At 48.2% G+C, this 25,000-nt stretch overlaps 1 protein-coding gene across 2 annotated transcripts in view; it reads left to right on the forward strand.

Annotated features, from left to right (window-relative positions):
- Positions 1-25,000, forward strand: part of TRADD (TNFRSF1A associated via death domain) — a 343,489-nt gene that overhangs the window by 140,463 nt on the left and 178,026 nt on the right. The gene's annotated exons all lie outside the window — the stretch shown is intronic.

The raw sequence follows: 25,000 nt of genomic DNA on the forward strand, positions 1-25,000 counted from the left end.
GACCTCACTAAACCATCCAATCGGTAGTAGCGACAGGCAGTTTGTACAAAGGGCAAGGACTTAATCAATGCGAGCTTATGCCCCGCACTTACTGGGAATTCCTCGTTCAGGGGAAATAATTGCAATCCTCGATCCCTATCACGAACAGGGTTCAGCGGGTTACCTGCACCTGTCAGCACTACTACTACTACTACCACTATTTAGCATTTCTATAGTGCTACAAGGCGTACGCAGTGCTGCACAAACATAGAAGAAAGACAGTCCCTGCTCAAAGAGCTTACAATCTAATAGACAAAAAATAAAGTAAGCAAATCAAATCAATTAATGCGTACGGGAAGGAAGAGAGGAGGGTAGGTAGAGGTGAGTGGTTACAAGTGGTTACGAGTCAAAAGCAATGTTAAAGAGGTGGGCTTTCAGTCTAGATTTAAAGGTGGCCAAGGATGGGGCAAGACGTAGGGGCTCAGGAGGTTTATGCCAGGCGTAGGGTGCAGCGAGACACAAGGCGCGAAGTCTGGAGTTGGCAGTAGTGGAGAAGGGAACAGATAAGAAGGATTTATCCATGGAGCGGAGTGCACGGGAAGGGGTGTAGGGAAGGACGAGTGTGGAGAGATACTGGGGAGCAGCAGAGTGAGTACATTTATAGGTTAGTAGAAGAAGTTTGAACAGGATGCGAAAACGGACAGGGAGCCAATGAAGCGACTTGAGGAGAGGGGTAGTATGAGTAAAGCGACCGTGGCGGAAGACGAGATGGGCAGCAGAGTTTTGAAACGACTGGAGAGGGGAGAGGTGACTAAGTGGGAGGCCAGCAAGAAGCAGATTGCAGTAGTCTAAACGAGAGGTGACAAGGGTGTGGATGAGGGTTTTGGTAGAGTGCTGAAAGAAAGGAGCGGATTTTACGGATGTTGTAAAGAAAGAAACGACAGGTCTTGGCAATCTGCTGGATATGGGCAGAGAAGGTGAGAAGAAGAGTCAAAGATGACCCCAAGGTTTCGAGCTGAGGAGACAGGGAGAATGAGAGAGCCATCAACAGAATTAGAAAATGGGGGGAGCGGAGAGGTGGGTTTGGGGGGGGAAAATGAGAAGCTCGGTTTTGGTCATATTTAATTTCAGGTGGCGTTGAGACATCCAGACAGCAATGTCAGAGAAGCACGCTGAAACTTTGGTTTGGATGCAAGATGAGATATCAGGGGTAGAAAGGTAGATTTGGGAGTCATCAGCGTAGAGATGGTAGGAAAAGCCATGAGATGAGTTTAATGAACCAAGGGAAGAAGTGTAGATAGAAAAGAGGAGGGGACCAAGAACAGAACCCTGAGGTACGCCGACAGGCAGAGGGATAGAAGTAGAAGAGGATCCACCAGAGTGAACACTAAAGGTGCGGAGGGAGAGGTAGGAAGAGAACCAGGAAAGGACAGAGCCCTGGAATCCAAGTGAGGACAGGGTATCGAGAAGTATGCTGTGATCGACAGTGTCAAAAGCAGCGGAAAGATCAAGAAGAATGAGGATGGAATATTGACCTCTGGATTTAGCCAGTAATAGGTCATTGGAGACTTTAGTAAGCGCAGTTTCGGTTGAGTGGAGAGGGCGAAAACCAGATTGTAGCATGTGAGGAGAGAAAATCAAGGCAGCGGCGGTGAACAGCATGCTCAAGTAATTTGGAGAGAAAAGGAAGGAGGGAGATGGGTCGGTAATTAGAGGGACAAGTAGGGTCGAGTGAAGGCTTCTTAAGGAGAGGTGTGACCACAGCATGTTTAAAGGCAGCAGGGACAGTTGCAGTGGAAAGTGAGAGGTTGAGAATGTGACAGATAAAAGGAATAAGAGCAGGAGAGATGGCATTAAGAAGGTGGGTGAGAATGGGATCAGAGGAACAGGTGGTACATTTTGAGGAAGAAAGGAGAAGTGTAGTTTCCTCAATAGTAACTTCAGGAAAGGAGGAAAGGGAATGAGGGGAAGGAGAGAGAGGAGAACGGACTAGTGGAGGGAGAGGTGGCGAGGTAGAGAATGCAAGGTTTATCTTTTGAACCTTGTCGTGAAAGAATTCAGCAAGGGTCTGAGGAGATAATGAAGGGGGAGTTGAGGGAGGGAGCACCTTGAGGAGAGAGTTCAATGTGGTGAAGAGAAGTCGAGGGTTAGAGCCAAGAGAGTTGGTCAGTTGGATATAATAATCCTGTTTGGCACATAAAAGAGCAGATTGGAAGGAGGACAGCATGAACTTAAAGTGTAAGAAATCAGCAAGGGCCCGAGATTTCCGCCAGAGGCGTTCGGCGGGGCGGATACAGGAACGCAGGTAGCGGATATTAGAAGTCAGCCAAGGTTGGGGTTTTGTACGCCTTATAGGGTGGGTCATCAAAGGTGCAAGAGTGTCTAAGGAAGAGGATAGAGTATTGTAAGAAGAAACAGCCTCATTGACAGACGTGGATGGTGCCACAGTAGAGAGGAGGTTTGCAACACAATATGTTTTTTTCCTTAAAAAATTCTTATTCTTGAAAAACAAAAAATTTTGAATAAATTACTGCGGTCCCAGTAGAAATTTACTTAGGGCTGCTCATAAGGGGTTTTTGCCTATAGAAATTCATCGAGGGCTACCTAAAAGGGTTTTTTTTGCCTATGATGAAGAGTAGACCTGATGGTCTATTTTAGCTCCGACAGATTGATATTGGATCTGGGAGCTCTTTGAGGCTTTTCCCCATACACCATTGTAATTTTGTATTAGGTGGAAGCTTTAATATTTAGAATTTGTATTCATCTCCACACCACCAAATATATTTATTTATTGAGAGGAGGTTTGAAACATGGGAGGATAGAGATGAAGGGTCAATATCGTGAAGATTCCTAGATAAATTAGACACAAAGGGTAGACACGCTGATCCGTTCAGTGTAGCGTGCGTGCAGCCCCGGACATCTAAGGGCATCACAGACCTGTTATTGCTCGATCTCGTGTGGCTGAACGCCACTTGTCCCTCTAAGAAGTTGGACGCCGACCGCCGGGGGTCGCGTAACTAGTTAGCATGGAGGAGTCTCATTCGTTATCAGAATTAACCAGACAAATCGCTCCACCAACTAAGAACAGCCATGCACCACCACCCACAGAATCGAGAAAGAACTATCGATCTGTCAATCCTTTCCTTGTCCGGGCCGGGTGAGTTTTCCCGTGTTGAGTCAAATTAAGCCGCAGGCTCCACTCCTGGTGGTTCCCTTCCGTCAATTCCTTTAAGTTTCAGCTTTGCAACCATACTCCCCCCGGAACCCAAAGACTTTGGTTTCCCGGAAGCTGCTCGGCGGGTCATGGGAATAACGCTGCCGGATCGCTAGTTGGCATTGTTTATGGTCGGAACTACAACGGTTTCTGATCATCTTCGAACCTCCGACTACCGTTCTTGATTAATGAAAACATTCTTGGCAAATGCTTTCGCTTTGGTTTGTCTTGTGCCGGTCCAAGAATTTCACCTCTAGCGGCACAATACGAATGTCCCTGGCCGTCCCTCTTAATCATGGCCCCAGTTCCAAAAACCAACAAAATAGAACCGGAGTCCTATTCCATTATTCCTAGCTGAAGTATTCAGGCGACCGGCCTGCTTCGAACACTGTAATTTTTTCAAAGTAAACACTTCGGACCCCCGGGACACTCAGTCTAGAGCATCGGGGAGGCGCCGAGAGGCAGGGGCTGGGACAGGCGGTAGCTCGCCTCACGGCGGACCGCCAGCTCCATCCCAAGATCCAACTACAAGCTTTTTAACTGCAGCAACTTTAATATACGCTATTGGAGCTGGATAATACTTTTATTGTAAAAACATGCAACCATAATACAATACAAACCCCCAATCCCACATGCTCCTTAAACAAAAAAAAACAACATTCCCTTCTCCTTACAGTACAAACCACATCCCCAACATAACTATCCCCTTCTCCTCCACATTCCACTCCGAAAACCTTCCCACAACAACCCCCCCCCCCCCCCCCCCACCAACTCAAAACCAACCTACCCCAACCCGTATTCACGGTGGCTTCAATCATACCCCTTTCCACCTTGCTCCTCTCCCCACCTTCATCCGTTCCCACTTGGCCACTTGTTGTGCATTCCTTACAATCTGCCATACCACCTGCTCGGCTTCCATTTCCACTTTAAACATGTGGAACTGACACCGGGCAGCCCACAGACATCCTAGCCAGATTATCCCAATGAGATATCTGGTTTCTTGTTCTTGTTTCTTCATCCCTCCTCCCCTCCCCCATATGCCCATTCTGAATATCTTTGTTTCTCCATTCCCCCCACACCCCAAATTCTTACCACCCTGCCCCCCCACCTCCTTGGCAAAAGGACATTCTGTTAGTAAATGGTCCGCCGTCTCCTCTTTTCCCTCACACCCCTTCCTTGGACAGTCTCTGTCTGCTTTACTCCTCCACCTCACATTCGCCCTTACAAATAGTCTTTGGTGGAAGGCCAGCCAAGCTATGTCCTCATATTTTCTCGGGACTCTGCCCAAGGTCCTCGCTTTCAGGCCTTCCTCCATCACCTTTGTCGTACAATTTTTCAAGAGCAGTGTTCTCGGGAACACCTGCCTCCTTACTCTTTCCATCCATTCCTCTCTCCTCCCTTTCTTTATCTCCTCAGGGGTTACCCTCCACTCTCTCACCACCTTTTCAGCCAATCCCTGATACTCCTGCCTACTCCCTTTCCCCTTCCTTTTCCTTATTTCTCCCCTCCCTCCTACTTCTCCCTTCACCCATTTCTCCCAAAACCCGTTGCCCCCCTCTTGCAGACTCCATGCCCATCCTGGTTTCTCTTCCCTCACCAGACCTCCTAGGTTTGCCTGCAAGAACATCCCCATGAATTGCAAAATTGGATTCACCATCCCTACTCCCCCTTGTTCTCACACCCTGCATACATCCCTTTTTATTGGATTTATCCAATTCCCCCACAAAGCCCTAAAAAACAACCCTGAAACTCTTGTGTACCGTCCCTCCAGAATCATGCAGATCTGTGCTATCCACCCAAATAAAGGCACCAGATATGTTTTTATCAACCTTACCTTCTCCCTGTATGTCACTCTCCAAAACCTTCCACATCTCTGCCATCACTATTGCCTTCTTTTCTACCCTCTTCCAATTTCTCTCTCCATACCCCTCTTTCCCAAACACCACCCCCAAAATCTTCACCTCTTCTTCCGGTTCAGGCAACCCCTTCCCCTCCTCTCTCCTCCTCTTCTTCCCTACTTCCTCCTACTTGCAGCACAAGACATTTCCTCCAATTAATCCTCGCCCCTGTGGCTTCTGAATACTTCTCTATTTCTTTCTCCAACCATCCTTCTTTCCTCCCTTGCACTATTACTGTTAAATCATCTATGTAAGCCACCACTCTCACTCTCTCCCCCCCCCCCCCCAATTTCACCCTCCTCAATCCTTCTCTCCCTCCCCCTCTACTCCTCTCTAATCTCTGTATCAAAGGGTCAATCGCCAGCACGTATAACGGGCTTAATGGGCATCCCTGCCTCACTCCTGTTCTTACCTCCACCCTATTCCCCTTCCACCCATTCACTAGTGGAAAACATACTGCCCCATCATATAAGCTTTTCACCCTTGCTATCCATCTTCCTGCTATCCCATACTTCCTCATCACCTCCCACACATATTCTCTCTGCACTCTATCATATGCAGTCTCCTGATCTAAAGCGATCACCTTCTCTTCCCTTGCCGACCTCCGCCTTCCTTCTTCTGTTGCTTCTCTCACTGTCAAGGCCGCCTCTATCACTCCTCTTCCCCCACCCCCTTTTGCCCTACTGAGTACCTTCCCCATTACCTTTGTCATTTTCTTCACTATCATGCTAGTCATTTTCTTCACTATCATGCTAGCCAAGATTTTCTGATCCACATTTAGTAGTGAAATTGGTCTCTAATTCTTCAAATCCTCCCTATCCTTCCCTTTACTCACCAATATTAATACTGTCTCCGCCATGGACCGTGGTAACTTCCCCCTCTCATCACTCTCCCGGAATACCTGCACCAATACTGGTGTTACCTCTTTTTTGAATGCCTGGTAAAACTCCGCTATCAAACACTTCCTCATTCCTCTTATCGCTTCCCTCACTTCCTCCTCTGTCCACTCCTCATTCTCCTCCTCCTCCTCCCCTCCCCCCTCTGGTGTTTCCTCCACATATCTACCCCATTTATCTCTCCCACCTTCCTTTCTCTTATCAAAATATTTCCCATAAAATTCCTCCACTATCTCCATTATTCCCTCCCTGGTTTCCCTTCTCTCCCCCTTCCCATCCTTCACCACTCCCATGCCTCTTCCCGCCTCCCTTGCCCTCCAACTCTCAAACACATCCGGAGAAATCAGTATCCCACACTCCCTTTCATACTTTAGTGACTCCCACCTATTGTATTGCACCTTCTCTTTCTGACTTTGTACCTCCTAAATCTCCCCATCATCTTTCCCCTTTTCCACTAACCTATCTCTCCTCTTTTTTAAGGTCATTTCTAATCTTGTCTTCTCTCTCCTCCTCCTTCCTTCCTTCCTTTGCACATACCTTCTTATCCTCAGTTTTACTACTTCCCACTATCTTGCCCATGACTCATATCCTTCCTTTACCGTTAACTGATCCTCCTTTTCCTTCTCTTCCTCCATCCACTCTGCCCTCATCCTTCATATCCCCCTCCCTCTCTCTCCTCCATCCGTTCTCCCCACTTCCACCCATAACATACAATGGTCCGAAAAGTCCACTTCCTTCCTCCTCATTTCCCCACACACCTCTTCTTTCTTCACTATAATCCTATCTGTCTGGCTCCGAAAATTTCCCCTTCTAAATGTATAATTCCGCTCCCCACTCTCCTCCCCCACATCTTTCAAACCCCCTTCCTCAATCACTTTCTCCAAAAACGTCCCATCATATCCCACCGTTCTTGCCTTCGCCCAAATATCCTGCACCGTCCCTATCGTATTAAAATCTACCCCCCCCCCCCCCCCACTAATTGTCTTCCCGTATATAAATACGGCCTGATTTTCTTCACCAAGTCCTTCCTTTCTTTTTTTCCCTTGTGGACCATACGTATTGATGATCCTGGCCCTTCTTCCCCTTATCTGCACATCTACCACTATACACCTCTCTATTCCCAACTCCACTATTCTCTCTACTTCTACCCTCTGAGTTTTAAACACTGCTATTCCTCCATACTCCTCCCTAGCTATCGTCCACACCGATGTTCCCCATTTCCATTCTCTTTTCGCCCTATTCATTCCCTGTACCGTTTTCACCCTTGTCTCTTGTAGCAAGATACAATCTACCTTCTCCTTCCCCAAACTTTCGTAAACTAGTGCCCTCGCTTTCTCCGTCCTAATACTGGCCACATTTACTACTACTACTTAACATTTCTAGAGCGCTACTAGGGTTACGCAGCGCTGTACAAATTAAACAAAGAAGGACGGTCCCTGCTCAAAGGAGCTTACAATCTAAAGAACGAAATGTCAAGTTGGGGCAGTCTAGATTACCTGGGTAGAGGTGTAGTGGTTAGGTGCCGAAGGCGACATTGAAGAGATGGGCTTTAAGCAGTGATTTGAAGATGGGCAGGGAGGGGGCCTGGCGTATGGGCTCGGGGAGTTTGTTCCACGCGTGGGGTGAGGCGAGGCAGAAAGGGCGGAGCCTGGAGTTGGCGGTGGTGGAGAAGGGTACTGAAAGGAGGGATTTGTCTTGAGAGCTGAGGTTACGGGTGGGAACGTAAGGGGAGATGAGGGTTGAGAGGTAAGGAGGGGCTGCAGATCGAGTACATTTGTAGGTTAGTAGCAGAAGCTTGAATTGAATGTGGTACCTGATCGGAAGCCAATGAAGTGACTTGAGGAGAGGGGTGATATGAGTGTATCGGTTCAGGCGGAAGATAAGACGTGCAGCAGAGTTCTGAACGGACTGAAGGGGGGATAGGTGGCTAAGTGGGAGACCAGTGAGAAGTAGGTTGCAGTAGTCAAGGCGAGAGGTAACAAGAGAGTGGATGAGAGTTCGGGTGGTGTGCTCAGAGAGGAAAGGGCGGATTTTGCTAATGTTATAGAAGAAGAAGCGACAGGTCTTGGTTATCTGCTGGATATGCGCAGAGAAGGAGAGGGAGGAGTTGAAGATGACACCGAGGTTGCGGGCAGATGAGACGGGGATGATGAGGGTGTTATCAACCGAAATAGAGAGTGGAGGTAGAGGAGAAGTGGGTTTGGGTGGGAAGACAAGAAGTTCGGTCTTGGCCATGTTCAGTTTCAGGTGGCGGTTGGACATCCAGGCAGCAATGTCGGATAAGCAGGCCGATACTTTGGCCTGGGTTTCCGCAGTGATGTCAGGTGTGGAGAGATAAAGCTGGGTGTCGTCAGCATAAAGATAATAGTGGAAGCCATGAGACGAGATCAGGGAGCCCAGGGAAGAGGTGTAGATAGAGAAAAGAAGGGGTCCAAGGACAGAACCCTGAGGGACTCCAACACAGAGCGGGATAGGGGTGGAGGAAGAACCATGAGAGTGTACTCTGAAGGTACGATGGGAGAGATAAGAGGAGAACCAGGAGAGGACAGAGCCCTGGAACCCAAAAGAGGACAGTGTGTCAAGAAGTAAGTTGTGATTGACAGTGTCAAAAGCGGCGGATAGGTCGAGGAGAATGAGGATGGAGTAATGACCTTTGGATTTGGCGAGGAACAGGTCATTACAGACTTTGGATAATGCCGTTTTTGTCGAGTGTAGTGGGCGAAAGCCAGATTGAAGCGGAACGAGGATGGCATGAGAGGCGAGAAAATCAGTGCAACGGCTGTGAACGGCGCGTTCAAGTATTTTGGAGAGGAAGGGTAGGAGGGAGATGGGGTGGTAGTTGGAGGTACAGGTAGAGTCAAGTGAAGGTTTTTTGAGGAGAGGTGTGACTACAGCATGCTTGAAGGTGTCAGGGACAGTTGCGGTGGAGAGAGAGAGGTTGAGGATATGACAGATGGGGGGGGGGGTGATAGTAGGAGAGATGGTGATAAGTAGGTTGGTGGGGATGGGGTCTGAGGAACAGGTGGTGCATTTCGAGGAGGAGAGAAGATGGGCGATTTCCTCTTCGGTGATATCAGGAAAAGAGGAGAAGGAGGCCTGGGTTGGTTGGTTGAGGGAGTGGGTGATAGGATGAAGAGGAGGAGAAGGTTTAGTGGTGAATTCGAGGTTGATCTTCTGGACCTTGTCGCGGAAGTAGTCAGCCAGTGATTGAGGAGAGAGTGAGGGGGGGTGGGAGCGGAGGGCACTTTGAGGAGGGAGTTGAGGGTGGCGAAGAGACAACGAGGGTTAGAGCTGAGGGAATTAGTCAATTGGGTGTAGTAGTCCTGTTTGGCGAGGAATAGGGAGGAATGGAAGGAGGATAGCATGAATTTGTAGTGAAGTCAGTATGGGTGAGAGATTTCCTCCATAGGCGTTCAGCCGATCGGGAGCAGGAGCGAAGGTAACGGGTGCAAGGGTTAAGCCAGGGCTGGGGATTAGTGCGCCTTGTGGGACGGTAAACGGACGGTGCAAGGGTGTCTAGGGCAGAGGAGAGAGTGGCATTATACTTGGAAACAGCCTTGTCGACACTCGGAGGAAGTGATGGACGGGAGGAGATCAGAGATACTAGCGGATAAGGTGGGGGGGTCAACAGCCTGGAGATTCCTGGAGGTAGTGGTTAGTGTTGGGCGGGACTGAGGGGAGGATGATGAATGGTTCTCCCCTGTCCATTCTTATTGTTTCCTTCTCTTCTGTCTTTCCTTCCTTCTTTCCTCCCCCTCTCTTTTCATTACCCATCCCTCTGAACCTCCACCCCCCGATCTCCAATCTCTCCCAAAAATCCATTCAAGCTCCTCCCCCTCCCCTTCACACCTCCCCCTCCCTTCACATTCTCACCCCCTACTTCCATCTCCTCCTCTCTTTGTGCCTCCTTCTCTCTCTGCTGCTCCTCCTCACCATGTATTCCCCCTCCCAAACCTATGCTCTCTCTTTCTACTTCTATTCCACCTCCCTTCCCTCCCTCCCCTTCCTTCTTTCCTGCTCCTCTTCCCTTTTTCTTCTCCTCCTTCTCTCTTCCTTCTTCCCTTACCCTTCCTCTTCTCCTCCTATTAGACCTTCCCATCCTTCTTCCTCCCCATCCATTTTCCCCTCTTCTTCCCTTCTCTCTTCCTCTTTATCCCCTTCTCTTTGTTCCTCCCTTTCCACCTCTTCCTCCCCCTCCTCATCCCCCCGAGAATGTGCCACTCTTGGGCACCTACTAAACAGATGCCCCATCACTCCACATAAATTGCACCTGATGTCTGTGCACTGCCCGGCCTCATGTTCTCTGCTTCCACATCTTGCACACTGCCTTATGGGGCACATCATTGAGAAATGTCTAAAAGATCCACATTTGAAGCATTGATGCGGCTGCACCCTGTCCCGCCCTAGGTATGCCGCAGGTGGTATATGCATTGTCCCCCCCCCTTTTGTGCAATCGCACCGTGGCCCCCCCATGCCCCCGCCCAAACTCTACTTGGGTCCGGGAGCTTCCTTAACGGGCTCACCACCTCCACATGTCTCCCCAACCAAAAAGTCAGATCCGCCTCTGCCAGTGATTCGTTTCTCACCAACAGCGTGACTTGCACCACCTCATTTCTGCTCACCTGTATGGCTTTTATTCCCTCCCATTCCTGATCCCCCTTCACCTTTTCAAACCTAACCCAAAATTCTTCCAACCCCCTCATGGTGAGAAAACTTAAATCATATTCCGGGCTATTCACCGGATGAATACAGGCAATTAGATCCTCTGGTACAAACCCCAATTGAAACACCTTCTTCAATATTTCTCCTCTCATTGGAGCTTTCCCTCTTCCCTTCCACTTCAATTGGACTACATTTCTCCATTTCACCACTTGTCCGCTCGTTTTATTTTCCCCACCCTCTCTCCCCCACCTCCCTTCCCCCCCCCCCATCCAGCATCGCTCCCCCACTCCCCTCTCACCCTCCTCCCACTACTTGTGCAAAGGTTCTTTCTCCTCCCCCTCCCCTTTCCTCCTCCCCCTTGCCATCCTACTGTTTGAAACCTCCCACTCCCCTCCGCATTACTGCCCCCTCCTTTCCCACTCTCCTTCCCTTGTCCCCACACCTCCCCCACATTCCCCCGCTTCTTTATTTCCAGTCCCCTCTCTCCACCTTCCTCCCTCCTCCCCCTCCCTCAGTCAATTCAAAGTCTGTGCTGTGAATCTCCGCCTCTCTTCTTAATTGTGCAGCCACATTGCTTTCTCTTGTCGTCATCTGCTCTCTGCCATCAATCTCTTCTGTCCCCCCTTGTGCACTACTTTCTTGTCCGCTTTCACTCTTCTTTTTTTGACTCGCTCCGCCCTTCTCATCTCTGCTTTCACCACCTTCCGGTCTGGATTTGTATTTGGCTTTCCCTCCCTTTCATCTTTCTCCTCCTTCCTTCCTTCTGTACACTGTCCTGGTCGACAACATCATGCAGTACACTTTGCTGTCCACTTTCTTCTTTATTTGATCTTTCTCTTTTCTCAGACTGTTGGCTCTCTTCTTCTAACACCGCTGCTTTTGCCAGCTCTGTGCCTCTGCTTTCTCCCTCTGTGTGCATTTCTGCATCTCCAGGGTCTGCTGTCCCTTTAACTCTCTTGCACTGAATCCTGGCTCCGCCTCTTTCTCAGCCACCTTAGAGGCAGATGCACTAAAGCTTAATGAGCCTTTAATGACCCTCCAATGAGGAAAATTTGAACCGTTGCAAGCATCAAAGGGCTTTTACCGAGGAAGCTAGCAGCTAACGAAAACGGAATGGAGATGAGCAATTAGTGTAAAAACCCCATTGAAACGAGATGCACTAACCTTTTCCGATTGCCTTTATGCAGGAAAAAGGCAGGAAATCTAACGAGAGGTCTGGACCTCTCGTTAGGACAGCTCTGTGCCAGGAAAAATCGTAAAGTGAAACTTTGAGCCAATCCCAGCGCATTAGCAGAGCTAAAAGTGCTGTGATTGGTCCAAAGGACGTCAGAAAACACATCAAATAAAAAAAATAAAAAAAGGATCGGGATGGGGCAAGGGCGCTCATCAGGAGCGTCCTGTATGGACGGCCATGCACCCCCCGTGCTGCTCCCCACTGTCCGCCACTCCCCCCCCCACACGAGAAAGCGAAATTCTAGCAGCACCGGTCCCCCTCCCTTCCTGTTCTTCTGTTTTGCAAAAGCTAACTCCGCCTCCCATCATTCATCCGCCCCGTGCACCCCCCCGCTGCTCCCCACTTTCCACCGCTTTCCCACCCACCACAAAAAAGCGAAATTCTAGCAGCCCCGGTCCCCCTCCCTTCCTGTTCTTGTGTTTTGCAAAGCTAACTCCGCCTCCCGTCATTCTTCCGCCCCGTGCCCCACCCCCGCTGCCCCCCCAGAGGTCGACTACGCCGCTCCCCCCCTCCACCGAGTCCCCCCTCCCTATTACCGACCCGAGCAGCGCCTCTCACCTCTTTCTGAAGCGCTGCACAGGCAGGAAGATCTGTTGTGTTGGTCAGAAGGAGGCGGGGCCTAGGCCAGGGAAGAAGAGACGTCATGGAGACTCTGTGACCAACACAACAGATCTTCCTGCCCATGCAGCGCTTCAGAAAGAGGTGAGAGGCGCTGCTCGGGTCGGTAATAGGGAGGGGGGTCTCGGTGGAGGGGGGGAGCGGCGTAGTCGACCTCAGGGGGGGCAGCCGGGACGGGGCAGAAGAATGACGGGAGGCGGAGTTAGCTTTTGCAAAGCAGAAGAACAGGAAGGGAGGGGGACCGGGGCAGCTAGAATTTTGCTTTTTCGTGGGGGGGGGGGGGAAGGGGGGGAAAGTGGGGAGCAGGGGGGGGGGGGCACGGGGCGGAAGAATGACGGGAGGCGGAGTTAGCTTTTTGCAAAGCAGAAGAACAGGAAGGGAGGGGGACCGGGGCTGCTAGAATTTTGCTTTTTCGGGGGGGGGGGGGAAGCGGCGGAAAGTGGGGAGCAGTGGGGGGGGGGGGGGGGCAAAGCCGTCCATACAGGACGCTCCGTTCGAGCGCCCTTGCCCCCTCCTGATCCTTTGTTTTTGGATTTTGCTGACCGGGTAGCCACGTGTATGTGTTGTGGCTTTTTTTTTTTGTTTGTTTTGACGTTTGCAGCATGCGCAGAGCAGCCAGCAAAACGCTTGGCTGCTCTGCGCATGATTTAGGGGCCGATTACCGATGTGTATTGTGATTCTTTGATACATTGTACGTTTCAATACCGATCTGAGCATGTGTGACTTTTTTTTTTTGGTGCATTCTTCGTTTTTTTAAAATCGTTAGGGACTTTAACGATTTTGATTTTTTTACGTTTGGTTGCTGCATCTGCCTCTTAGTCTGACTGTTTGCTCTCATTAAGCTCAGCTGTGTTACCTCTCCCAGAGTAGTAATAGTAGTAAGAATTCAGTGACATCATCAGTGCCAAGAAGTTGTGATGTGCATCGGATGGAGGCCAAGAAACTTCCACATAAATCCTTGAATTACAGCACTGAGAGCATGAGGACACTTGAGAAGTGTCTGCCCTGAGAGGGGAGCTCACCATCCAAGGCACCGGAGTAGACTGTTTTACATTTGTTTCAATTTTATTTCTCAAATCTTAGGCAATTTGTATGTGGAATCAGGAGTTATCCTCATATAGGAAACTGAAGAGGGGGGTCCCACAGGGCTTCTTGCCCTCTGTGTTGCTTTTCAATTATATCTTGCCCCGTTGACTGAATTTATTGAAAGCTGGAAACTTATTTCATTTTGTTTTCTTGAAGGGAGATCAATCAAATGTGATGTCTGGTTTTTAATTGTAAGGTTGTCTTAGAAAATAGTTGGATGATCATAAATTGATTCTGAATATAGACAAATCTGCCATAATGTGGTCATCTCATAGGTCTAAACACCTTACTGTTCAGCCAGTGTTGCAGAGCAAACCTATCCTCTTAAGAAAGATGATATTACTTTGAGGTTTCACTGTGAGAGTTCATTGACATTTGTCAGCTTAAACCTTTTTTGAGCAAGTCAGATCTTGATTAAAATAGTTCATGCATTTGTAACAAGCAGACTTGATTATTGCAATTCCTTGTGTCAGGGACTTACTAAGATAAGTCTGAAAAGACTTCAGTTAGTCTAGAACAGCTCGTTTGATAGTAAAGGCTAGGAAGTCAGATCATATTACACCAATCGAGAGAATTACATTGGCTGCAAATTTCAGCTAGGATCTTTTTCAAGTTGTTTGGTTTTAAAGGGTTTTTTTGTATGGGCGTGCCTAAATATTAGATAAGTTACCTAAGCGAGAACATCAACACTTTTTCCGCTCTTCTCAACGATGTATGTTGCAGCTTCTGTCATTAAAATCAGTGAAGTTAGTTTCCACTAGAAACTGAGCTTTTTGCTATGTAGGAACTCTTCCAGTAAATGTTAGTGGTATATCCAACTATCTTGGCTTTTTTAAGGTGTTAAAAACCTGAATTTTTGAGAATAGTTTTGAAGACTGTTTTTAGGGTTTCTGTTTCTGCTTGTGACCTGATACTATAAGAATAGCCATATTTGGTCAGACTATCTGGCCCAGTATCCTGTTTCCAACAGTGGCCAAACCAGGTCACAAGTACCTGTCAGAAACCCAAATAGTGGCAACATTCCATGCTACCAATCCCAGGGCAAGCAATAGCTTCCCCATATCTGTCTCAATAGCAGGCTATGGACTTTTCCTCCAGGAACATGTCCAAACCTTTTTTTTTAAACCCAGATATGATAATCGCTGTTGTTACATCCTCCAGCATAGAGTTCCAGAGCTCAACTATTCTTTGAGTGAAAAAATATTTTCTCCTGTTTGTTTTTAAAGTATTTCCATGTAACTTCCTTGAGTGTCCCCTAGTCTTTGTACTTTTGGAACGAGTATAAAATCGATTCACTTCTATTCGTTCTACACCACTCAGGATTTTGTAGACCTCAATCATATCTCCCCTCACCTGTCTCTTTTTTCCAAGCTGAAGATCTCTAACTTCTTTAGCCTTTCCTCATATGACAGAAGTTCCATCCCCTTCTCTGCCCATATCCAGCAGACAGCTAAGACCTGTCGCTTCTTCCTCTATAATATCAGCAAAATTCGCCCATTCCTCTCTGAACAGACCACCCGAACCCTCGTCCACTCGCTCGTTACCTCTCGTCTTGACTATTGCAACTTTCTCCTCGCTGGTCTCCCGCTTAGCCACCTATCCCCCCTTCAATCCGTCCAAAATTCCGCCGCACGTCTTTATCTACCACGTGAACCGATACTCTCATATCACCCCTCTCCTCAAGTCGCTTCACTGGCTCCCGATCCGCTACCATTTACAGTTCAAGCTTCTCCTATTGACCTTCAAGTGCACTCAATCTGCAGCCCCCCACTACCTCTCTACCCTCCTCTCCCCCTATGTTCCCACCCGTAACCTCCGCTCTCAGGACAAATCACTCCTATCTGTACCCTTCTCCACCACTGCTAACTCCAGACTCCGCCCCTTCTGCCTCGCATCACCTTATGCCTGGAACAGATTTCCCGAGCCCATATGCCATGCGCCCTCCCTGCCCATTTAAGTCCTTACTTAAAGCCCATCTCTTCTCCCTTGCCTTTGGCGCCTAACCACCTCCCCATTCATGTTACCTACACTGACTGCATAGTTTGTTACCTTTAGATTGTTACCTACACTGACTACATAGTTTGTTACCTTTAGATTGTAAGCTCTCTTGAGCAGGGACTGTCCTTCCCCATGTTTAAACTTGTACAGCGCTGCGTAACCCTAGCAGCGCTATAGAAATGCTAAGTAGTAGTAGTAGTAGTACTTTATCATTCTGGCCGCTCTTCTTTGAACTTCTTTTAAATTCCGCAATACCTTTTTTGAGATACAGCGACAAAGTGGATAGATACCGATCAGCGTCACCTGGTCCAGCATTTATGCCAAGGTAAAAAAAAAAAAAAAAAGGCAGAGCTTTGTGAAGCGTGAACTGTGCTCCACTGTGCATGCGAGAGTACCTTCCCGCCCGCCGCGAGAATGCGGTCTCTCAGTTTTGTTTTTGTCCATGTGAGGAGCAGCTGTGTTTCTCTGTCTCTCCTCACATGCCCGGTCTAAGAGCTTTTTTGAGTGCCTTCGGCTTGGTTTCTTTTATTTTCATTGTGTTTTTTTTTTTTAACCTTGCAAATTCCCCCTTGTTTTTCTTAGTGGATTTTGTCTGCATTTAAGTTTCCTTTATTTTTCAATTTCACGAGCCGGTTTTAGGCCCTGACTCCAATTGGGTACTCCCTTCCTTTTTTGGTGCCTTGGCCCCTTTTCAGGCACCATCGAGTCATTTGCTTTGACCGGCGAAAGTTTTCCCGTCCATGTCCATGAACACTCCCAGTGGCTTCAAGCGTACCCAGTGCAACCCGACCATCTCAGGGAAAGAACACCCATTCTTGGTGTCTGCATTGCCTTGGGCCCAACCATAGCCCTGCTAACTGTGTTCTCTGTCTTCATATAAAGAAGAGGACCCAGGTTTCCCGGCAGGCTCATTGTGAAAAGATTTTTGGAGCCATGCTTTGTTCCTCAACATTGGCATCGAGGTCTGAGGCATCAGCATCGACGTTGAGTGTTGCATTGGGAGCATCTGTAGGCATGGCTGCTTCAAGACCTCTAGACACTGAGAGCAGTGAGGCGAGTGGGTCTCCACCTGTCTGAAGGCCTCCAGCTGTGCAGGACCCCGGGACCATCCATCATCGGACCCGACCCCGAGGCGATGTGAGGATTAGACGTTGTCCTTGTCAGCACCGAGGAGCATGGTGACATGCTTCAGGCGAAGGCCAATAAGCACAGTCATCAGTCACCCTTGATACATGGTGCTGGGAGCTCCGGGGCACAGAGGGATTTGGCACCTGAGAAGTGTCTGCTTCAGGAGGACCACCCTCCCTCCATACAAGAGGTGCCAATGTGCTTGTCTCCAAGTAGCCAAGATCCTGCTCCCGTATCGGCCCAGTGGTTCTGAAACCTGTGACTCAGCCAACGCCTCAGCTTTACCTGATGTTGGCCCTTGATGAGCTCATCTGGGCCTTGCTCCCTTCTGCTGTTGCCCCACCTGGCCGTCAGCCTGGTGGGGCAGAGTGATGTGATCATACAGATCACATCATACAGAGTGATGTGATTATCGAAAGAGATTATGTCTTACAAAATTAGGAGAATCGTAGAGAAGAAGTTATATAATGTTCATTACGGGCTTTGGTTTTGTTGTGTTGCTGGGTTCAGGCACTTAAATTGGGTCAGTGGGATATGCCTTTTCGAACAGGTTGGTCTTTAGTAATTTCCGGACGTTAAGTTGGTTGTAAGTTGTTTTTATGGCTTTCGGTAGTGCATTCCACAGTCGCGTGCTTATATAGGAGAAGCTGGATCCGTAAATTGATTTGTACTTGAGTCCTTTGCAGCTAGGGTAGTGAAGATTTAAGTATGTTCGTGATGGTCCAATTGTGTTTCTGGTTGGCAGGTCTATAAGGTCGGTCATATATCCCAGGGCTTCGCCATAGATAATTTTGTGGACCAGGGTGCAGATTTTGAAAGTTATATGTTCTTTGATTGGGAGCCACTGTAGTTTTTCTCGGAGGGGTTTGGCGCTTTCGAATCATGATTTTCCATTTATAAGCCTGGCTGCTGTGTTTTGAGTGGTCTGTAGTTTCTTTGAGTTGCTCTTTGCATCCCACATAAATTCCATTACAGTAGTCTGCATGGCTTAGTACCATTGATTGTATTAGGTTGCGGAATGTTGACCTCAGGAAGAATGGTTTCACGCGTTTGAGTTCCCACATTGAGTGGAACATTTTCTTGATTATGGAGCTAACTTGGCTCTCAAGTGTAAGGTTCCGGTCGATTATGACACCAAGGATTTTCAGGCTATCTGAAATAGGGAGGGTGTGATCTGGGGTGACTAAGTTTTGTGGGTATATTCGTATTGTATTGGGATGAGGGAGTGTGTTTTTTCTGTATTGAGTTTTAGTTGGAATGCATTTGCCCATGAGTTCATGGTGTACAAGCCGAGGTTGATTTCGTTGGTGATTTCTGTCAAATCATGTTTGAAGGGGATATAAATTGTAACATCATCTGCATAGATGAATGGGTTGAGGCCCTGGGTGGCTAAAGACTTGGCTAATGGGGTCATCATCAGGTTGAAAAGGATCGGTGATAGTGGTGACCCTTGAGGTACTCCGCAGTCTGTTTTCCACGGTGATGATATATTTGAGTTAGATTTTGCTTGGTATGTTCTGGTGGTTAGGAAACCCTTGATCCAACTGAGTACGTTTCCACTAATCCCGAAGTAATCTAGGAGTCTTAGTAGTATGTTGTGGTTTACCATGTCGAATGCACTGGACATGTCAAATTGGAGGAGAAGTATACTTTTGCCTGTTGCTATTTCCTGTTTGAATTTGGCCAGTAGGGTGGTTAGCACTGTTTCGGTGCTATGTTGAGAGCGAAATCCTGATTGTGATTCATGCAGTATTGAGAATTTGTGTATGCAATCGGTGATTTGCTTTGTTACCATACTTTCCATCAGCTTTACCGCTAGTGGGAAAGATGCTACTGGGCGGTAGTTGGTAAATTCATTTGTGTTTTTCTTAGTATATTTTGGTATGGGGGTGAGTAGTATGTTGCCATTTTCCTTGGGGAAGAGACCTTGTTGGAGCATGAAGTTTAGGTGGGATGTGAGATCTGTTGTGAATCTATCGGGGGCGGATTTTATAAGGTAGCTGGGGCAAGTGTCCAGTTTGCAGTGAGTGTCGGAGGCTTTGCTAAGCGCATGGGCAATAGTTTTGGTGGTGAGGAGAGCAAATTTTGACCAGGTTCTATCCGCTGGGTATTCTCCTAAGGTTGGGTCCAGGCCATTGATGAAGTTTTCAATATCGGCAGTATTCTGAGGATGATTATTTCGTAGTTTTACAATTTTTTCATTGAAGTATTTGGCAAGTTTGCCTGCCGATGGGATGTCTGAGTTGGTTGTGATGACCGGGGCAGTGTCCAGTAGTTTATGTACGAGTTGGTATAGTTTCTTGGTGTCTTTGTGATCCGGTCCTGTTTTGGTATTATAGTATGATCTTTTTGTTTGTCTTATTGCATATTTGTATTTTCTGTGTATTTGCTTCCAAGCGCTAAGTGTGTGATCATCTTTTACTTTTTTCCATGCTCTTTCAAGCTTCCTGGTTTGTGTTTGTAATTTTTTCAGTGAGCCTGGGTTTGTAAGGCCTCATTTGCCTCACAACTCCATGGTGGTGGAATCTGCTCCCAAAAGAGCCAGAAGTACTAGGGACTATGCCTTGGCTCCCCCAGGCAGAGAAGCTAGAACCCTGAATTCTTTTGGGAGGAAGATGTACTAGGCCTCAATGCTGATCTCCATGAGGTACTCAAGGCAGTCCTCATCACGAACTGGGCATCCCCTCTGTCAGTCCCCATTGTCCCCAAGAAGATTGACACCCAGTATCGGATCCACAATGAGCCTGGGTTTGTAAGGTCTCAGTTGCCTCACGACTCAGTGGTGGTGGAATCTGCTCTCAAAAGAGCCAGGAGTACTAGGGACAGCCTTGGCTCCCCTAGGCAGAGAAGATAGAACCCTGGATTCTTTTGGGAGGAAGATGTACTTGGCCTCAATGCTGATCTCCTCCGTATTCAGTCATACCAGCTCTTCACAAGTGTTTACTTGTGAAACTCGGTGAGACAGCTGTCAGGGTCGATACGCTCCCTCCGGAGCAGGCTGAGGAAAGTTCAGGATGGTTTCCCTGAGCACTCTTCCCCGTTTTGAGCGGTCTGGAACGCTCTAAAGGCTTTGAGAGATCGGCTGTTCCTTCAAATTATTCTCATTCAAACAATCAAGTTGCAATGTATTACATCAACAAGCAGGGGGGCATCGGATCACATATCAAGAAGCAGTCCAGATGTGGCATTGGGCTCACCAGCATGGCATGTTCCTTTGAGCGACTTATCTGGCGGGCGCAAACACACTGACCAACAGACTGAGCAGGATAATTCAACCACACGAGTGGTCTCTTCACGTGGGCATGGCTCGCTATATGTTCCGAGTGTGGGGCATCCCCTCGGTGTATCTTTTTGCCACTCAGATCAACCACAAGGTTCTGTTCTAGGGTTCAGGCCCACAACAGACTAGCATCAGATGCCTTCCTCCTCAGTTGGGGGATAGGTCTCCTGTATGCTTATCCTCCAATACCTCTAGTAGGATAAACTTAATTGAAACACAAGCAAGACCGCAGAACCATGATTCTGATCACGTGGTAGTGGCTGAAGCAGATTTGGTTCTCTCTTTTTCTGGAATTATCTTTGAACTATGGATATTGGAGTGTTTTCCGACCTCATCACTCAGAACTAGGGGTCGCTTCTGTATTCCAACCTCCAATCTCTGGCTCTGACAGCTTGGATGTTGAGAGGCTAGAATTCGCTTCCTTGAGTCTTTCGGAGGGTGTCTCACGAGTCTTGCTGGCTTCCAGGAAAGATTCAACTAAAAGGTGCTACTCTTCTAATGGAGGAGTTTTGCCATCTGGTGGTAGAGTAAGGCCCTAGAGCAGTGATGGCGAACCTATGGCACGCGTGCCAGAGAGGGCACGCAGAGCCCTCTCCCTTGGCACGCACGCCATCGCTGGTCCGCCCACTCTCCATCCCAGTTCGGCCTTCCTCCCGCCCTCCCTCCAACGCAACGAGCAACAGCCCGTCCTCCCTCCCTCCTTCCCTCCCTCCCAGCACCAGGAACCCCCCTCCTCCTAAAATTTAAAAAGCGTACCTCCTCAGTCGGGGTTAAGGCGGCGTGCGTCGGCAGCGAAGCGCCTGTGCTTCCGCGCCTTCGGCCTTCCCTGTCTCTCAAGCTCTATGGGCAGGACCAGAGCTTGAGAGACAGGGAAGGCCGAAGGCGCATCGAGCGAAGCACAGGTGCTTCGCTGCCGACGCATCGCCGCCTTAACCCCGACTGAGGAGGTTGGAGGTACGCTTTTTAAATTTTAGGAGGAGGGGGGTTCCTGGTGCTGGGAGGGAGGGAGGACGGACGGGCGGGCGGCCTGATGCTCGTTGGGTTGGAGGGAGGGCGGGAGGCCGGCCTGGTGCTGTCTGTGTGCTGCTGGGTGGGAGGGAGACCTGATGGTGGGTGCTGGGTGGGAGGGAGGCCTGCTGCTGCTGCGTGCTGGGTGGGAGGGAAGCCTGATGGTGGGTGCTGGGTGGGAGGGAGGTCTGCTGCTGCTGCGTGCTGGGTGGGAGGGAGACCTGATGGTGGGTGCTGGGTGGGAGGGAGGCCTGCTGCTGCTGCGTGCTGGGTGGGAGGGAAGCCTGATGGTGGGTGCTGGGTGGGAGGGAGGCCTGCTGCTGCTGCGTGCTGGGTGGGAGGGAGGCCTGATGGTGGGTGCTGGGTGGGAGGAAAGCCTGATGATGGGTGCTGGGTGGGAGGGAGGCCTGCTGCTGCGTGCTGGGTCAGAGGGAAGCCTGATGGTGGGTGCTGGGTGGGAGGGAGGCCTGGTGCTGGGTGCTGGGAGGTAGGGCAGGGGGGAGAGGAGGGCTGCTGGACATTTGTGGCTGGAGGGGAGAGGATGGTTGCTGGACATGGATGGAGGGCAAGAAATGAAGAAGAAAGGAGGAAAGTAAAGAAATCAATGGAAAGGAAGCCCTGGAAACGGAGTTAAGAGAACAGATAGAGAGCAGCAGAATCAGCGACTAGAACCAATATGGATAGAAAAACAAAATCACCAGACAACAAAGGTAGGAAAAATCATTTTATTTTCATTTTAGTGTTTGGAATATGTCGAATTGGAGAATTTACATCTGCTGTCTTATTTTGCACTGGGCATACTGGAGCTGTAACAGCTTACAGAAATGATTTATAATGGAAGAAAGTCATGTTATTTTTTTCTCCTACACTAGTATAATATTTTCAATGATGTCTGTTTATATGCGCCATGGCTGGTGTAAGGGGTGTGGCTATCATAGGGGTGGAGTCATATGTGGTGACCCTGCCCATAATGAGTACCGGCACTTTGCGATAAATAATTTGGTTTTGGGTTGCTGTTTGGGCACTCGGTCTCTAAAAGGTTCACCATCACTGCCCTAGAGCCTCTTACTTATCCTACACAGACCCTGCTTGAGTACCTTCTACACTTGTCAGAGTCTGGTCTCAAGACCAACTCCGTAAGGGTTCACCTTAGTGCAATTAGTTCTTATCAGCATGTAGAAGGTAAGCCCATCTCTGGACAGCCTTTAGTTGTTCACTTCATGAGAGGTTTGCTTTTATGAAAGCCCCCTGACAAACCTCCACCAGTGTCATAGGATCTCAACGTCGTTCTCACCCAGCTGATGAAAGCTCCTTTTCAGCCACTGAATTCCTGCCATCTGAAGTACTTGATCTGGAATGTCATTTTTTTGATGGCTGTTACTTCAGCTTGTAGGGTCAGTAAGCTTCAGGCTTTAGTGGAGGATGGACCCTAAGTTTCATCACAGTAGGCTAGTCCTCCATACTCACCCTAAGTTCTGAGTTCCATCTGAACCAGTTGATTGTCTTGCCAATATTCTTTCCCCAACCTCATTCCCATTCTGGCGAAAGCAGCTTGCATACCTTTTATTGCAAGAGAGCATTGGCCTACTACATGGAGAGGAGAAGGCCCATAGACAGTCCGGCCAGCGGTTTGTGATTGACTAGAAGAGAGAAACTGGCTAGATCCATGTCAATCTGGATTCAGACCCGGTTATGGAACAGAAATGGTCCTCGTTTCCCTACTAGATGATCTTCACAGAAACTGAGACAAGGGATTCGCCTTGATGTTGGTACTGTTAGATTTCTCAGCAGCTTTTGACACTTTGGAGCATGATATCATACTAGCATGACTGACAGGTATCAATGGAACAGTACTTGCCTGGTTCAGATCCTATCAGATAGGCAACAATCCATAATATTTGGCAGCAACTCATCACCACCATGGACACTGACCTGCGGGGTACCACAAGGATCAATACTGTCACCCATTCTGTTCAATATCTACCTCAAGCCACTAGCTGAGCTGATTCGGTCAATGGACACTCAGTTCTACATCTATGTTGATGATATACATCTACTCATACCCATTGAACCTGACTTACCTACAGTGTTGAATAAACTGAGTACCTGTCTAACATCAATTCAAGAATGGGCTACACACAACAAAGTTTGCCTGAACCCAAGGAAAACCAAGCTTCTATGGGTCCCTAACATACCTGACAGCAAAATCTCTTTTGGGAAGTACGAACTCCCCCTCAGATCACAAGTCAGGAAGCTTAGAATACAGTTAGATTCATCACTTACTCTGATTCCTCAAATCCAAGCAACCTTCAAGAACTGCATCTACTGTTTGCAACAGCTACACTGTCTCTCTTCTTACTTTGCTAAGATAAATCTTATCCCAGTTGTGCATGCCATGATAACATCAAGACTGGATTACTATAGTGCACTATACAATGGTCGGACTACAATGGGCCTGCACGAGCTTCAGTTGACTCAGAATGCAGCAGCAAGAGGCATAGAAGGTTGCAAGCGATGTGACCATATCACACCATTTTTGTAAAAACTTCATTGGCTACCAGTACAATAGAGGACTAAAATTAAAACACTGCCAAGGACACTAAGGTCCTCCCAAGGACTATCACTAACCACACCCTCTCCAAAAGACATCACACAATGTGATACCCGCAAGCAAGTCTCACACTCTGGAATGCACTGCCTGAAAGGCTCCACTTAACACAAGATGATCTCTACTTCAGGAAGCAGGTGAAAGCTTCACTCTTGGCCTTTAATGGAAGAAGTAACTAACTTTGTTAGTCTCACTCACACACACAAGGAGTGACTCGGGCTGCACATACTGCAGCAGGACATGTTTATCCACTCCTACCCTAACTGAAATAATATTTAACCATCTCTGTGACCTCATGTGCAACTTACTTTATGTTTCACTCTTTTTATTGATGAGAAGATACATAAACAGCACTTGCTACCGCATCTCTCCAAACATCCTAATATCTAAGTACATAGAGCAACTATGAAATAGCGTCAACATCAATGAATTTTGTTTTTAACCCCGGAACATACCCACCCCCCAATCCCCCATCCCTTCACACTACCCCCCTTACTTAGCATAAACAGCAAAGCATTAATTATCATGAAAACAACCACACCTAAAGTGAGGCAAACTGTTCAACTTCATGCTATACTTACACGTTCTCGTGCCTCTCAGTCTAATTGATCAACACCCTCCCCCTCTCAACCATACAAAAATAAAGCAAGACGTCTTAAGCAACCCCACCCTTTAGCACCTTCACCATGAAAATGAACTGATTACATAAACAACCCGCTACCCCCAGACTCGCCTCCCCCATCCCTCCCCTTATGCCATGTCATACACTAGGAGTTCAAAATTTTGCTGCATGCTACCGCTGTCAGGGAGTCCCAAAACATGGACCAAATGCGACAAAAGTCCTCACTTTTAGACGAGGCTAAATCACCTACATCTCTATGTTCCAGCGAACAAAGAAAAATCATCCTTGATCGCCACTGTGGGAGCCCCGGACTATCGGTGGTAATCCACAGATGAAGGATGGCCTTCTTACCTACAAGGACCGCCCTCTTTAAAAATGGCTTCAACCCCTTTGACGCCAACTGCAAAAGCTGAAACTTATCAAACAACAGTGACGGATCCAGCTGCCAAGTGATCCTCCATAAGCTGGACACATGTCTCCAAAATTTCAAAACTTCAGGACAATTCCAGAACATGTGGCCCAAATCCGCCGGTGAATAACCACACTTCAGGCATTTATCATCCCCCCTCATGGTCGCTCGCCATGCCCTTTAAGGGGAGATATATATCCGCGTAAAAAACTTATATGAAGTTTCCCTCAACGTCACATTATCCGTTACTTTTGAAATACCCAAAAGGCATGCCTTCAACTGTTCTGCTTGAATGCCCGCGGCTACCTCCCTATTCCATTGTTCTGCCAATTTGTCATAATCATTCTCCCTAAGGCCTGC

Source organism: Microcaecilia unicolor, chromosome 5, assembly GCF_901765095.1.
Source record: "Microcaecilia unicolor chromosome 5, aMicUni1.1, whole genome shotgun sequence".
In the NCBI taxonomy this organism is placed as follows: domain Eukaryota; kingdom Metazoa; phylum Chordata; class Amphibia; order Gymnophiona; family Siphonopidae; genus Microcaecilia; species Microcaecilia unicolor.